This window comes from Hemitrygon akajei, chromosome 19 (genome assembly GCF_048418815.1).
Source record: "Hemitrygon akajei chromosome 19, sHemAka1.3, whole genome shotgun sequence".
In the NCBI taxonomy this organism is placed as follows: Eukaryota; Metazoa; Chordata; class Chondrichthyes; order Myliobatiformes; family Dasyatidae; genus Hemitrygon; species Hemitrygon akajei.
The window spans coordinates 29486566-29501688 of record NC_133142.1 but is presented as its reverse complement, the minus strand read 5'-3'; the positions used below and the strand labels follow the sequence as shown (position 1 = coordinate 29501688).

Sequence of the window (15123 nt, the reverse complement as noted above, 5' to 3'; positions counted from 1 at the left end):
AGCCCCCTCCCTTCTCGGACTCTCTACATACTGCTTCAAAATGGATGCATTTATAGCTCTCACCCCATCTAAGCCTCTCGCATTAAAGTAATCCTCGTCAATATTGGGAAAGTTAAAAGTTAAAGTTAAAATCCTCCACCACTGCAGTCCTATCACTTTTACAGACTTCTGTGATCTCACAACATATCTGTTCTTTGGGAGGCCTCTGTACAGCCCCAATGAAGTTACTGCTCCTTTCTTACACCTTAGTTCTATGTAAATAGACACATTGGTCAATTCCTGCAGGATGGCCTTTCCGCTGTAATGCTTCTGATCAACAATGCAATGCTCTCCCCATCCCCACTGAAAACCAACACTCAACTCTATAGAAATAGTTTCTCCCCCTCCATCATCAAATTTCTGAATGGTCCATAATTCCATGAACACTACCTTGCTCTTTTGCATTTGTATTTGCTTTTTGTATCTTACAGTAATTTTTATGACTTGCACAGTACAAGACAACATATTTCACAACATATATTAGTGATAATAAACCTGATTCTGATTATTTGCACCCATTCCTGCCCTTTGCTCACAAACACGAGGAAATCTGCAGATGCTGGAAATCCAAGCAACACACACAAAATGCTGGAGGAACTCAGCAGGCCAGGCAGCATCTATGGAAAAGAGTACAGTCTTGGCCCGAAATGTCGACTGTACTCTTTTCCATTTTCCTCCAGCATTTTGTGCGTGCTGTCCTTCCCTCAACAATGTTTCTGTAACTGAAACAAAATCACAGTCCAATGTTCAACTAAGTCCAACACTGTCAGCTCATCGATCATACCTATGAGACTCCTTGCATTAAAGTAAATGTAGTTAAGTCTACTGACTCTCTCATGGTTCCCTTTCTGTGTCTGCTTTCCCTAGTGAACTTGCCTGCTTTATTTTATATGTTCGTCAGCCTTCCCACCTACTACACCATCAGACATCCACTACCTCACTATTTAACCCCTCCCAAGTACCACCAGCATACCTTCCTTTAAGGAAATTGATCTACCTCTGGTTCAGGTGCAACCTACCCCCTTGTAAAAGTTATCCAAGCAGAACAGGCAGCAAATTAAAGCTGCATAAGCAAACCCATCAGAAGTATGTGTTCTGCCGACTTATTTGACCCAACAGATCCCTGATGACATTTTGTAGGCAATACCAATAGAATCATGCTTTTTCCTTATTTCCTTCATGGTCAGTAAGATATTCTTTCTCAACTTTGATTCTTTTTTTACTATTTGCATAATACTGTTTAGCACACACTACACTGCTATCAAATTTGCCCAACAGACTGAGTCAATGAAAGGTGCATCCATTATTGAAACTGGGAGGAAATAGGCATCCATATCTGCAATGAAAATCCCATACGAATCAAGCCGATTTTATAGATTTTTAATTAAAGATAAACAGCAGCAGTTCTACTTGCAGTTCCATTTAGATCAACTACCCACAGCACAAAATTTGCTGAGATATTCAATTAATATTCTTATCATTGTCAACTCTCAGCAGGATACATACTGAGCCCCATTGAAGGGGGAATTATTCAATCAATTCCACTCTGGCTGACTGGAGCATTATCACAAAATGCAGCCCTGCAAATAACCATCCTCCACAAACTGCTTTTCTTGTGAAATTACCCTGCATAGATCAAGAGGTGATTTGAGTTCTATCACAACCTGTTTCCTCCATTTAAATTTCCGCATGAACTGACTTTGTTGGACCTTCGGTGGACTGCTTGATATGAGCCCAGTGCAATGCCCCACCCGGCATTTTACTCATTAATTGGCAGAGTTATCACTGACACTGCTTACGTTCATTGTTTGGTTAGTATTCTTCCACAAGTACATTGTGTGGTCCAGGGTCCTGAGGTGCCCTGCACAACAGACTGTGGCACCGGACTGAAAGCTGGTAGATTACCCACAAATTTGTCACGAGAATGATGCATTGTATTGAGAGAAAAAAATGTTCAAATGAAAGGGAGTTGGAAAAGAAACAGCATCATGTTTTCTCAAGCCAAATAGTTGTCTGCACATTGTCCAAGTGACACTTCAGTTTTTAAAAAGTGCAAATCAAAGCATGAAATGGAACAACATGATATGCGGAAAAAGTATAACATTACAAAGGGAATAAAAGAAACAGTCAAAGAAAATACATAATGTAATTTATTTTGTTTGCAAATGTTGGTGAGCCCAATGTCTTGCTGCTTCCTGTTTGCAGAAAATGCTAAAAACACTTACTGTTTTCCAGACCAGGGGAAATACTGTGACCAGAACAACATTGCTGATCCTGTTTTAAAACGTGTAAGAACAGACGTTGATAAAGGAGAGAGATGGAGCATTCTGTTCAATGGTTTAACATACAGGAATATAAGAATTAAACTAACTGGTTATGTTTTTATGCAGCGGAATATTCTAAGAAATTTAATATCCATGTTACCAATTTATTGCATCCCAGACTGCCGTTGGTTTGACTAGTTCTGACTGAAATTTCTCTCTACTTTTGGAGATTGTTGCATTCCTTTATTCTTTGACTTACTAAAATCTCAACAAGTTCCATAATAGATGGTCATAGTAATTATAGTTTTATTGCATTTACAGTCTTGGGACTAAATATTACCTCCCACTTGTGCAAATAGAGCATATAACAGAAAGTAATAATAATTTTTGAGCAGAAATGCGGTCTCATGGCTGTCGTTCTATCAAAAATCCAGCCCTGCACTTGTCTCTCAAAACATTTTCATATATGAACCTGTTATTTTTAATTATATAAGACCCTTAAAATTAACCTTTGGCTACTCTCATCAAACTGCTTTGTTTTTCCCCTTTCCATAATCTTAACTACTCCCCTCCATTTATGTCCTTAAAATCAGTGAATTCAATATTTCAGGGCTTTATTTCTGGCTTCCATGTGGTCAGGGAATGGAAAGCAAGAACTTATCCCTGCCTGGACAACGTAACGTGTTAATTCAGCAAGGTTAAGCAGCACTTTGTCACTGCAAGAAGCCAAAGAAGCCATCAATGCGACTAATGGAAAAGGTTGTGAGCTGGTTAGAATTATGGAGTCGTACAGCACTACAACACAGAAAGAGTCTGTGTCAGACTTTTATTCTGCCTAGCCCTATCGACCTGCACCTGGACCATAGCACTCCCATCCATCTACTTATCCAAATTTTGAAATCGAACCAACATCCATCTGGCAGCTCATTCCATACTCCTACTACCTTCTGAGTGAAAACCTCCCCCCTCAGTTTCCCCTTAAATATTTCACCTTTAACCCTGGTTCCCTGGAAGAACCATCATTAAGCAACAGAGCCGGCGTTCAGGATGGCTTTGCAAATTTGGGAGCTAGCTATTCTTTCACATTTTTATGACATAGAGGGAGGCCATTTTGACCCTTTCAGTTTGACCAACAGAGTAATCTGATTTTCCCACATATTTTCTCTATAATCAATAGGGAATGTTCCCTAGACTGTATCTTGGGAAATCTGATCATTTGGCTGTCCTTTTCCAAAAAGCATACAGGCAGAGGCTAAAGGGGGAAGGTGCCAGAGGTGAGGTCAACAAAGAGGTGGTCAGAGGAGGTAGAGGCTAGGACATTGCTTCGAGTCAGTAGACTTGGCCATGTTCAGGAACTCATCAAAGGCTCTGAGTGAGTACACCATGGTTGTAACGGTTTTCAGGAAGTCACTCATGGATGAGTGTGTACCAGAAAGTCCTTCAGAGCCTTCCCGAACCAGAAACCTTAGATGAACCAAGAGATCTGCTGAGGGCTAGATAGAAGGCATTTAAGTCTGATGGCCCAGTAAAGTACAAAAGGTGCAAGTATGGCCTCCAGAAAGCCATCTCGCATGTGAAGATGCAAATCCAGACCAAACGTGAAGCACAGAAAGATGCTTGAAAGCTGTTGCAGTGCTTGAATGCCATCACCTCCTACAAAGCAAGACCAAGCAACATAAATGACTTTAAAGTTTTGGACGCAGGTGAGCTCAATGCCTTTTATGGTTGCATTGAATTACAAAACATGGACACGCCTTCATGAAGTCTTGCAGCCCCTGATAACCCTGTGATTTCAGTCTCCGAGGCTGATGTAAGAGTATTCTTTAGGAAGCTGAACTGTCAAAAAGCATCTGGCCCCGATGATGTACCTGGTTGAGTACTGAAGACCTGTGTCACTCAACTGTCATCTATGACTTCACGTTTTTGGCAATGTGGGGTACCCACCTGCTTCAAGCAGGCTTCATTTACACTGATGCCCAAGACGAATACAGTAAGAAGCCTCAAAGACTATTATCCAGTAGCACTTATGTCCACTGTGATGAAGTGCTTTGAGAGGTTGGTGATGAAACATATTAACTCCTGCATGATAAGTGACTTGGATCCACTCCAATTTGGTTACCACTACAACAGGTCAAAAGCATATGTCATTTCATTGGCTTTCCACTCAGCTCTGGAACATCTGGACAGGCTGCAATACCTCCTGCAACTAGATCTTTGATTTCCTCACTTGCAGACCCCCTGTCAATTTGGATTGCTAGCAACATCTCCACAATCTCCATCAGTTCAGGTGCACCATAAAGCTATGTGCTTAGCCCCCGCCCTACTCACTTCATACTTATGATTGTGAGGGTACATACAACTTCAATGCCCTACTGAAGTCTGGTGATGATACCACTGTTGTCGGCTGAGTCAAGGGTGGTGACAAATTGGGACATAGGAGGGAGATTGAATATACGGTTAGATGGTGTCACGACAACCTCTCAGTCAATGTTAGCAAAACCAAAGAGCTGATTAGTGATGACAGGAGGAAGAAATTGAGGTCCATGAGTCAGTCTTCATTTAGGGATCATAGGTACAGAGGGTCAGAACTTTAAAGTTCCTGGCCATTATCTGATCAGAATATTTGTCCTGGGTCCAGCACGTAATTGGCATTTTAAAGAAAGCACAGTGGTGCCTCTATTTTCTTAGAAGTCTGCACAGATTCAGCAAGATGCCTAAAACTTTGACAAATTTCAGTAGACACACAGTATGGTTACATCATGGCCTAGTATGGACGCCGGTGCCCAATAATCGAAAATCTTACAAAAGGTAGCGGATAGAGCCCAGTTCATCACAGCAAAAGCCCTCCCCACCATTGAGCACATCTACAAGAATGCTGCCACAGAAAAGCAGCATCCATTTTCAAGGACCCCCACCATCCAAGTCATAGTCAACCATCAGCAGGAAGGTGCCTTATGTCTCAGGAAGAGTTATTACCATTCACCAATCAGGCTCCTGAACCTGTGTGGACAATTTCCCTCACCACATCACTGAACTGATGATTCAGCTCAAACTATGGACTCACTTTCAAGAACAGTACAACTCACATTCTCAGTCCTTTTTTTTTTACCTATTTACTTATCAATATTATTATTTCAGTGTTTGCAGTGTTTGTCTTCCTTTGCACACTGGTTGCTTGGCAGTCTCTGTGTGTAGTTGTCTTTATTTGATTGTATTTCTTTGTTCTACTGTGCATGGCTACAAGAAAATGAATCCCAGCGTTGTATATGTTGACATATGCATACTTTGATAATAAATCTACTTTGAACTTTGAATTTCTCTCCACACTTCCCATCAGCTCTCCTCAGATTCTATCATTTAACTACGCACAATGGGCACAGAGTGACTAATTATCCTACTGAGCCTCACCACCAAGGAGGTTAATTTAGAACTCACCAGAATGGATCTACAGGAGAGTTTGCCTTGATTCCCACCTGCATTTCAACATGAACAAGATTAAAATCAACCTTTCAGTTTAATTTTCTCTGAAGTGTACTCATCTTCTCCCATCTCACCACCTCAAACTTCCTTCCAGCTCAATGTGTTTGGTTTCCCACCAGTATTTTCCCACCAGTCACACAGACGTTCATCACAATAGTCTTGGCCTTCCTCACCTCTGCACTTAAAGTGTAATAAAGCTCCCAATTGTTTCCATTGTTAAATTAACTCTACTCCCAGTGGAAAGAAAAGAATATTTTTTATTCTTTTCATTATTCCTGATCTTACAAAAGATTGTAAAGTAATATTTTTAAAGACATTAGGGATCACTTGCTTAATATCAAATAAAAGTTCAAACCATGCATACTTTAAATTAGTATCCCTCTCTGATTTCCTTGTCTGTTGAGGCAACAAGATCCATCACCACAATCTAAAAAGAACTGTGCAATATGTCCTATGTTATTAAAATATTTTGATGTAGAAATGCTTTGTTGCCTGATGTCTTTTACACTGGAATAGTATCACTATATTTTTCTTTCAATATTTGTCTTGCAGATACTGATGTGTGATGCAAAAGTAACAACTTGCTTTGGTAGCAGATTATGGACTGATGCTCTTTTCGAGATAACTGTTAGTAGTTGACATAGAATTCATAAAAAAATTAAAAATGTTTTCTTTTGTTATATTGATATGCGCTCTTTCAAAAACTCACCTGTGGGCATCAGTTCATCAGCAGTATTCAAGTAATTTCTCAACTAAATACTGCGCTGCTATTGAAGCTAATATCCTTCTCCTTTAACTTTCAGAAACTCCAAATGAGAAATGAAGAGGGACATTAATGGTAAATATACATTTATTTAAAAATAGATTTCCCTTAGGGATTGAGACTTTCTGTGTCATCCTAGACCACGTATTTTTTCAGCTCTTTAATAAGTAATTTATCTGCGTGTCTGGTTCACATATTTAAAACAGGACAGTGGAAAAACATCAGATCTGAAGTCTTCATTGAAACATTGAAATGTGTTAATTTTATATTCTTAAATTTCAGGCCATAGTTAAGACTAAATATAAATTTTATTAAAGTCACTTATAATAATTAACATCGATGTTATGATTTTCTCAAACTTCAAGGTTCAGAGTAAATTTATTATCAAAGTACATGTATGTCACTATATTCAATGCTGAGATTTGCTTCCTTGCGGGCATTCACTGTAGATACATGAAACACAATAGGATCAATGAAAGACCGCACAGGACAGACAAGCGACCAATGTGCAAAAGACAGCAAATTCTGCAAATAGAGAAAGAAAAAAAATCATAAGTAAAGAACTATAAATATCTAGAAACAGAAGATGTAGAGTCCTTGAAAGTTCAGTGATGGGGCGAGTGAAGTTGAGTGAAATTATCCCTCTAGTTTAAGATCCGGATGATTAAGGGGCAATAAGTGTTTCTGCAACTGGTGGTTTGGGTCCTGAGGCTCCTGTACATTCTTCCTGATGGCTGCAGCAAGAACACAGCGGGGGGGGTCCTTGATGATGGATGCTGCTTTCCTGCGACAGCACCGAGTAGATATCCTCAATGGTGGGGATAGCTTTACCCACATCCACCACTTTTTTGCACATTTGTATATCATGGAAATGCCATTCACATGACGTTTTTGTTTCTAATCAGCTTCCAAAGCTTGCGTTAACATATTGCCCAAACATTATTCATCACAGTCAAAGATGATTTGTTTCTGCTTCAATGCCCACAGGTCCAGACATAGGTGGGTGTGAAGATGCTTTTAGAGGGTTGAATGTTTTGGGGATCCTGTACTCCTTCCATCCCTTTCACTGATCTCCTATGTTTTCCTTTTTGGAGTGAGTGGAGGGAAAAAATGCCCTCCTGGAAGTTCTTTCTCCATTCTGGGTGGTCACAGGCCAGGATTCCAGATTAGAATCGGGCTTATTATCACTGTCTTATATGACGTCAAATTTGTTTTATAGCAGCAGCACGAAGTAAATAAATAGTGCAAACGAAAATGAATAACGAGGTAATATTCATGGGCAATTTGATAATCTGATGGTGGAGGGAAAATAAACTGTCGAGTGTGTATCTTCACACTCCTGTACCTCCTCCCTGATGGTCGTAATGAGAAGGGAACATGTCTGGTTAGTGAGGGTCCTTAATGATGGCTGCAGCCTTTTGGAGGCCTCACCTCTTAAATATGCCCTTGATGCTAGGGGAGGGTTGTGCCCATGTTTGAGCTGGCTGACTTCACAACCCTCTGCTGCATCTTGTGAAACGATGCATTGAAGCCTTCTTACCAGGCTGTGATGCAACCAGTCAAGAGTGCATTATACATGTGTGAAATTTGCCAGATTATTAGTGATTTAGCAAACCTCCTCAAACCCCTAATGAAGTACCAACCCCTAAGAAAGCATAACTGCTCGTGTGCCTTCTTCATGACTGCGACAATGTGCTGAGCCCAGGAGAGGTCCTCTGAGATACTGACACTCAGGAACACATTCACATGGAACTGCCTTTCTCGGTCTTATCATAGACCTCCATAGGTCATATCTGGTTTCATGCAGGATTCAAGATCACCAATCTTGAACACCACAGATCTAGCCCCAGCAAACTGTGAGTCTCTTGGCTCATCTAAGGCCTCAGGTTTGGGAAAACTCGATACGTTCTCAAAGGCACAAACTTATCCACTCAGGTCTTGATGAAGTCGGTGATGGCCGTAGCACATTCATTCAAATTTGAAAATGAATATCTGAACATGGTCCAGTATATCAATTCAATGCATTCCTGTACATGCTGCTTCGCCTCCCTTGATCGTGGCTTTGTGGCCCATGCACTAATACTGTGGACCTCAGTCTCTGCCTATATGTTGAGAGTAGAAGTACAGCCAGGTGATCCATCTTGCCAAAATGCAGGCACAGTTAAATCACAAACAAGAGAGAACCTGCAGATACTGGGAATCCAAGCGTCACACCCAAAATGCTGAAGGAACTCAGCAGGCCGGGCAGCATTTATGGAAAAGAGTAAACAGTCGACATTTCAGACTGAGACCCTTCATCAGGTAAGTGTTATGTTTGTTCTTAATAAAGACATACAATGTGGGTAAAAATGCTAGAATGTATTTATTATTTACAGAACATTCCAGTCATGGCTTCAGCTTGACACGAATGTGTGCGACCAGCGCCCAAGGCCAGCTAAAAAAGCTTGTTGTAATATAGCATCTAAATAAAATGTCAGTTCATCAAAATTAAGCACATACAGTGTTGCAATGAATTTAACAGATCTGAACAATGTCTTGACTTTGTAACCTCTAAAAAGAAAACAGAAAATAAATAGCTTTGGTGGAAAACCATCCTACTAATTTAAAGAATTAATTGGGAAAAATATAATGTAAAATTAACATGCCTAAATCATCTGTCCACCACTCAAATGTAAAGGAGGTTCACAATGTCTCCAAGCTTACTTGATAGTGCTGATAAAAGATGCCATTATTAATTGTTACTGTGCTTGAAACCAGATTATCAACCCACTGTAAGGTGCCCAAAGTAATCCGCTGCTGCAGTACAGTTATCATCTGTAAATTTTGCTTGTGCTTTATCCCATTCAGTCTTTCGAAAACAAGTGAGACATAAAGGAAAGCACTTAGCTTGCTAGTAATATGTTTTTTTCTGAATGGATTTCCAGTAGATTATAAGAACACTGGGAAAGAAATAAGTAATATTAGAAAGTTAAAAGATTATTTCTGTCCTAATTGCTGGATAAAGTTTAGAAAGATAAATCAGCAGAACAAATAAAATCAAATCGTCAAATACAAAGCTAATCACCGGTAATGTTTGCACAGGACTCAAAACTCTCCTGCCACTAAATGGGGAGGGAGAGGGCAATGAAAGTATGCTGCATGATTTATGTATTCCTGAAACATTATGTGACAGCCTGGTGATAACGTGACATGTTCTGGCTCTCTAAAGTAAGCCGCAAATTCAAATGTCGCTTTGGGCAGTGGTTGAGACTGGCGAGCATTCTCTTCAGATTTGGCCACAGCACTGCGGACAGATAGAGTGACCTTGAAAGGAACACCATGCAGATTCATCATAGTGACGGAAGCCTCAAGGGTTCATTTATAAATAGGGGTTACATAAACTTCACTAGTTTTGGTTGAGTTTAAAAGTCTGAGGAGAGGCTATAAACATCATTTCTTATAAAGTTCATGGAGTAGTGATATTTTAGTACCATGTGATTGTAAATGACACAAACAGAATGCCAAATGCTTCTGTGTCATTTTCTATAACAACAGAATTCCAGCCAAGTTCTCCCCAACATGTGTTGTGCCCATTCTAAGTACAATGGTCCTCTTGGAACACTGCAGGAGAAATTACTGCACATTATCCTGAGCAGATGCTTTGCATCAAGAACAACTATGTTTTCCTAATGTTGTTACAAGCTGGGACCCTACTTCCTACTGCAGTGAACAATCTGCTCAGGGAACTCAATGGGTTGAGCAGCATCTTTGGGGAAGTATGAGATTGACAGTGCAATTCCAGTGCTGTCTCGTCCTTCCCTGCATCAAACCTACAGACAAGGATGGTGGCATTGTAATCTGGTGGACTGAACTCTATTTTGCAGAATCCAGACAATAGCACATGGATGCACCCTCTTACCAACCCCCGGACCATGACCCAACAGGGCCACCATCTCGCGTACTGTTACAGATCTCAGTACCTTCAATCTGCCCTCCACAGCCTCTAATCTGATAGTGCCTGAACCCAACACTTCCCACTTCTATATCTTCTTTAATTGTACTACTTCCCATTACTTGCTTTTAACCTTCAGACCCATATCTGAAAATACGACACACTCAACATTCCTCTGGCCGAAGTGCCACCCCTAATGGTTAACCCTGATGAACATACTCCCAGGATATCTGTACTCCTATTCATCACCCTCCCACACGCTTCCAAGCACAACCACCCAACGCGACCTTGCGACTGATGAGCTTTCCTGATTCCCCATCGATCCCAGAGCATGGTCAAGTTCAAATCAAATCAAGTTTAATAATCATTCAGACCACACAGTACATGGACACACAGTCGAATGAGACAGCGTTCTCCTGGGACCAAAAATAACAAGAGAGAAAGAAGAAAAAGACATGCAACATTATGCAAGAAAGCACACGTATAGTCCAGGCCCCTGACCAACATGCAAATTGATGATACAGTTCCCGGGAATCCAGCCTGTCATTCCGCTGATCGACCACGGTAAGCACGGACTCCAGGCTACACCGCCTCCAGCATCACCTCACCTGGACTGCAGCAGCAGGCAAGCCCGCTTGAGGCCTAGTCCTCACTATAACCGAGGCCACGCTGCTGCCTCATCACCTGTCTCTCCACTAAACAAGGGAAACAGGCCTGCGGCATCTCACATTATCAAGGTCCAACAGGGTCTGTTACACTGCACGCTGCTTTCGCACACCAACTCCGATGTCTTCAAGTAGCAGCAGCGGCAGCAACACGGTCAGCACCCAGCTCAGCTCCTTCGAACCCTCTCCAGCCACCTGTCAGCTTCTCCTTCTCCAACCTGAATGCCGGCCCAGCCCGTCCACCAGCTTCTCCTTCTCCCAGCCAACTGCCGGCTTTTCCTTGTCCGATCCGAACACCGCTTCCCTTTCTTCAACACGAGCAACAGCTTTTCCTTCTCCTGGCCAAGTGCCAGCTTCTCCTTCTCTGACTCGTCCAGCAGCACCTTCAACACCCCAGGTCAAAGGTTCTGAACAATGAACAGATCATCAATGCAGTAGACTTGCTGTTCTTGGAGTCCAGTATGGTCATATGATTAAAAAATAACACATTTAAAAAAGAAAGGTGCACCTTTGGTTGGCCCCCGAGAGGCTGTTGTGTTTGAATGTGTTGTCATCTTACCAGAAGAACCGTAAGTTAGTATCTATTGTCCCCCTCCAGCCTTGAACAGACCCTCTGTGTCTCTGTGTCTGCACCAATTTGGGCCTGTGTGGTACTGATATTTCCCACATCTGGTGCACGATTGCAATGGTCTTCAGCACATTGCTCGTCATACAGAGGGCTGTATCAATTTACAGCATTTTATTTAACTTTTTTTCTTACTGACCTGTCATTATTTCTTTACTCTGGCTCCCCATGATTCTGCTTAGGACTAATATCAAACTCAGCATCAGATTATAAGCATTTTTCATCATAACATATCTAATCATATCAATCAAAGCTTTGCAGGGATTTTATAATATTTCTCCAGTAGTCTGTCCCAGTAGAACCGGATTTTTTTTTGTCATTTAGCAGGTCTTGGTTTTTGCAAATGTATATTATTTGTCCACTGCAGGACAATGGTGTCTTAACTTGTGCGGTAGTGTAAGATGTTTGGAAAAGGTTGGCAGCTGACTTATATCTTTTCTAACTCAGTTCAATATCAGGTAATATTTAGAAGAGGTGAAATTGGTTGTTGACTCACTCTTTCTGTTCATACGTATTAGGTACAGATCAAGTAGCATTTATTTGTTTTTAATCCCAATATAATAACCCGATGCTTGTTACATGGGTACCTTTCAAGGCAGGGGTGAGGTTTAGATGTTTGCTTTTCACATTTTCAATTTATTAAAGGAAAAGGGAAAGAAAACAATTTTGATAACTTTGGCCATTCTATCCGCCAAAAGTGGAACTTCCTGGTGGCCAAACATTTTAGCTTGAATTCCCATTCCGATTCTGACATCTACCCTCCCTTTGCACCACGATGAGGCTACCCTCAGGGTGAATAGCAACACTTTATTTTCTATCTGGGTAGCCGCCAGACTGATGCGGGATTTGTTGCCACTTAGGTATATGCAGACCAAGTTAGTGGGTATATTTAAGGCGGAGGTTGATAGATTTATGATTGGTAAAGAAGTTGAGGGTTTATGGGGTAATGGGGGTTGAATAAAGAGAGTTATGATTGAATGGTGGAATAGACGTGATGAGCCAAATGGCTTAATTCTACCCCTGGTCAGGGTAGTCTTATGGCATAATGAATCTGGTATCAAATTTCAAAGAAAATGTATTATCAAAGTATATATAACCATATACAATCCTGAGATTCTTTTTTTGTGGGCATTCTCAATGAATCCATAGAGTAATAACTATAACAGAATCAATGAATGACTGAGCCAACTTGGGAATTCAACAAGTGCACAAAAGGCAACGGACTGTGCAAATATAAAAGGAAAGAAGTAATAATAATAAAAACTAAATAAGCAATAAATATTGCTGTAACATAAAATGAGGAGTCCTCGAAAGTTTCGGTTGAGAGATCAGCATTAGTGCCGTCATTAAATTTCAAAGTTCAAAGTAAATTTATTTATATGTCACCATTTACTACCGTGAGATTCATTTCCTTGCAGGCATTCAGAGAAGAACAAAGATATACAATGGAATCAATGAAAAACTGCACATAGATAAAGAATAGCAAATAAACAACGAGCAATAAGAGACAAACTGTGCAAATATAAAAGAACAAATGATAACAAATTACAGAGAACATGAGCTGTAAAGTCCTTGAAAGTTAACCTAAAGCAGTCTCCATTCTTTTTTGATTCCAGTTCCATATCTTTACTGCCTCAGTGGTGGGGAAACGGCTCTAAGGGCAACGGTGTGAAGTCTGTGGTTGTGATTTGCAGTATTCAGAGACTTACTGGAGCCAAAGGTAATGAACAACGAATAGCCCAAATAAACTCCCATGGAGAAGATTTCCTCAATTTAATACCTGCATTGAAATTATAAGTGACTTTTGTGGATGTGAATTTATGATTTCACAGCTCACAGCAGTCTGTGGAAGTTTTTCCTTTGAGAGCACCATATATATAGTTATTCCCCTTTCCTTCACGTATTTTACGCTTCAAGAACTGATGAATACATCACAACTTTGAATCATTTGGACTTCTATATCTAGTTGTCCTTGCAAACAATCAAATGTAAACAGTCTGATTAAAAAACACACTGCATTCTGGAAGTGTATTGCAAGACCCCCAGTTATTGAAAGCTTTCGTCAAAATGTTCAGATCAGATCATGTTGTGATAGTTGCAATATCTTTCTAGTCTTTTACATCACAAATTAGATTGTACACTTATTTCTTTCTCCTATTTGTAAAATAATTACTGTAAATTCCAGTGTATAAGCCGAGAATAAGGCCCTAAATTTTGGTCCTAAAATTAGGGGGTTGACTTATACAGAAGGTGCCAACTTTGGAAAAACAAATACACAGAAGACAGGTCATATTTATTGGCTGTTTTTGAGTCAAATTCGTTCCACTGTCGATGCATGAATTCTTTGAATGGTTTGTTTAAACTCACATCTAGTGGCTGGAGCACGGACATCAAACCACCGGGGATGACTGCAATGTCCGCATTTTCAGCTTTCAATGCTGCTTTTGTCTCACCTGACAAGTGCGCTTTGAACATGTCCCAGACAAGTAGCAAGCTTTCCTTCCTGACACCTACAGGACGTCGATGCCTCACCTCTTTAACCCACTTCAAGCAACCCGCTTTGTCCATCCAGCAGCATTCTTGAACGTAAACAACACCCCGTGGGAATTTTCTGAGCAATCTTTGTTTTTTTGTCTCAACACAAGATCATGTCTATTCATAAATCGGGTGCACCAACTTTGCGTAGCTTTGAAATTTTCGCTGACCTCACGGTGTTTTTCGGCCCATTTCAAAGCTTGAACTCGAATCATTTCTCTGGTAACAATGTATCCAGACGATCGCTGGTGATTCACCCACTCTAAAACTTTTTCATCCAGTTCTGGCCACTGGCATGTTTTCTCACTTTTTTTCCTTGGCATTTCCCTCAGCGTGTCCTCTGCCTTTCTCCACTCTCTCACTGGTTTCTTGTTGACATTAAAATTCTTAGCAGCTGCAGAATTATTCATTCCTTTAGCAAAATCAACAACCTTCAGCTTGAAGCCAGCATCATATCACATTTGTTTTAATCTTTTGTACATGGTGGTCGCAAACTCAATACTGAGTACACTTACTGATCCCGCCACCCCATGCTATGTTTTAATGAGATTACGACTGGCGCTAAATGGTTTCACGGGGGTTACATTTCAGAGGATTCTTTACCATTGGGAACCAAAACTTCCCTCCCTGATTTATTTATTAAGAATTCACTTATAACGCTCTACAATGTGTAGGCCTATTTTCTTAGCTGGTACTGCTTCACAAAATTTCCAGGTTCCGGATCCGGCAAAGCTGAGTACCGGCATATGAGATCTTGTGATCTTTTCTGGTTAAATCAAGAACCTCTACAAAAGGGGTCAGCTTACAAAAAGGTAACTTGA

General features: G+C 40.7%; 2 long non-coding RNA genes across 2 annotated transcripts in view; one reads left to right on the top strand and one right to left on the bottom strand.

The window, feature by feature from the left end:
* LOC140741855 (uncharacterized) overlaps positions 1-15123 on the bottom strand; it is a 240286-nt gene that overhangs the window by 97660 nt on the left and 127503 nt on the right. The window lies entirely within an intron of this gene.
* Positions 6335-13659, top strand: LOC140742109 (uncharacterized). The gene is made up of 3 exons (XR_012102217.1): positions 6335-6410; positions 6587-6621; positions 13384-13659. It is a non-coding gene; the product is annotated as an uncharacterized lncRNA (long non-coding RNA).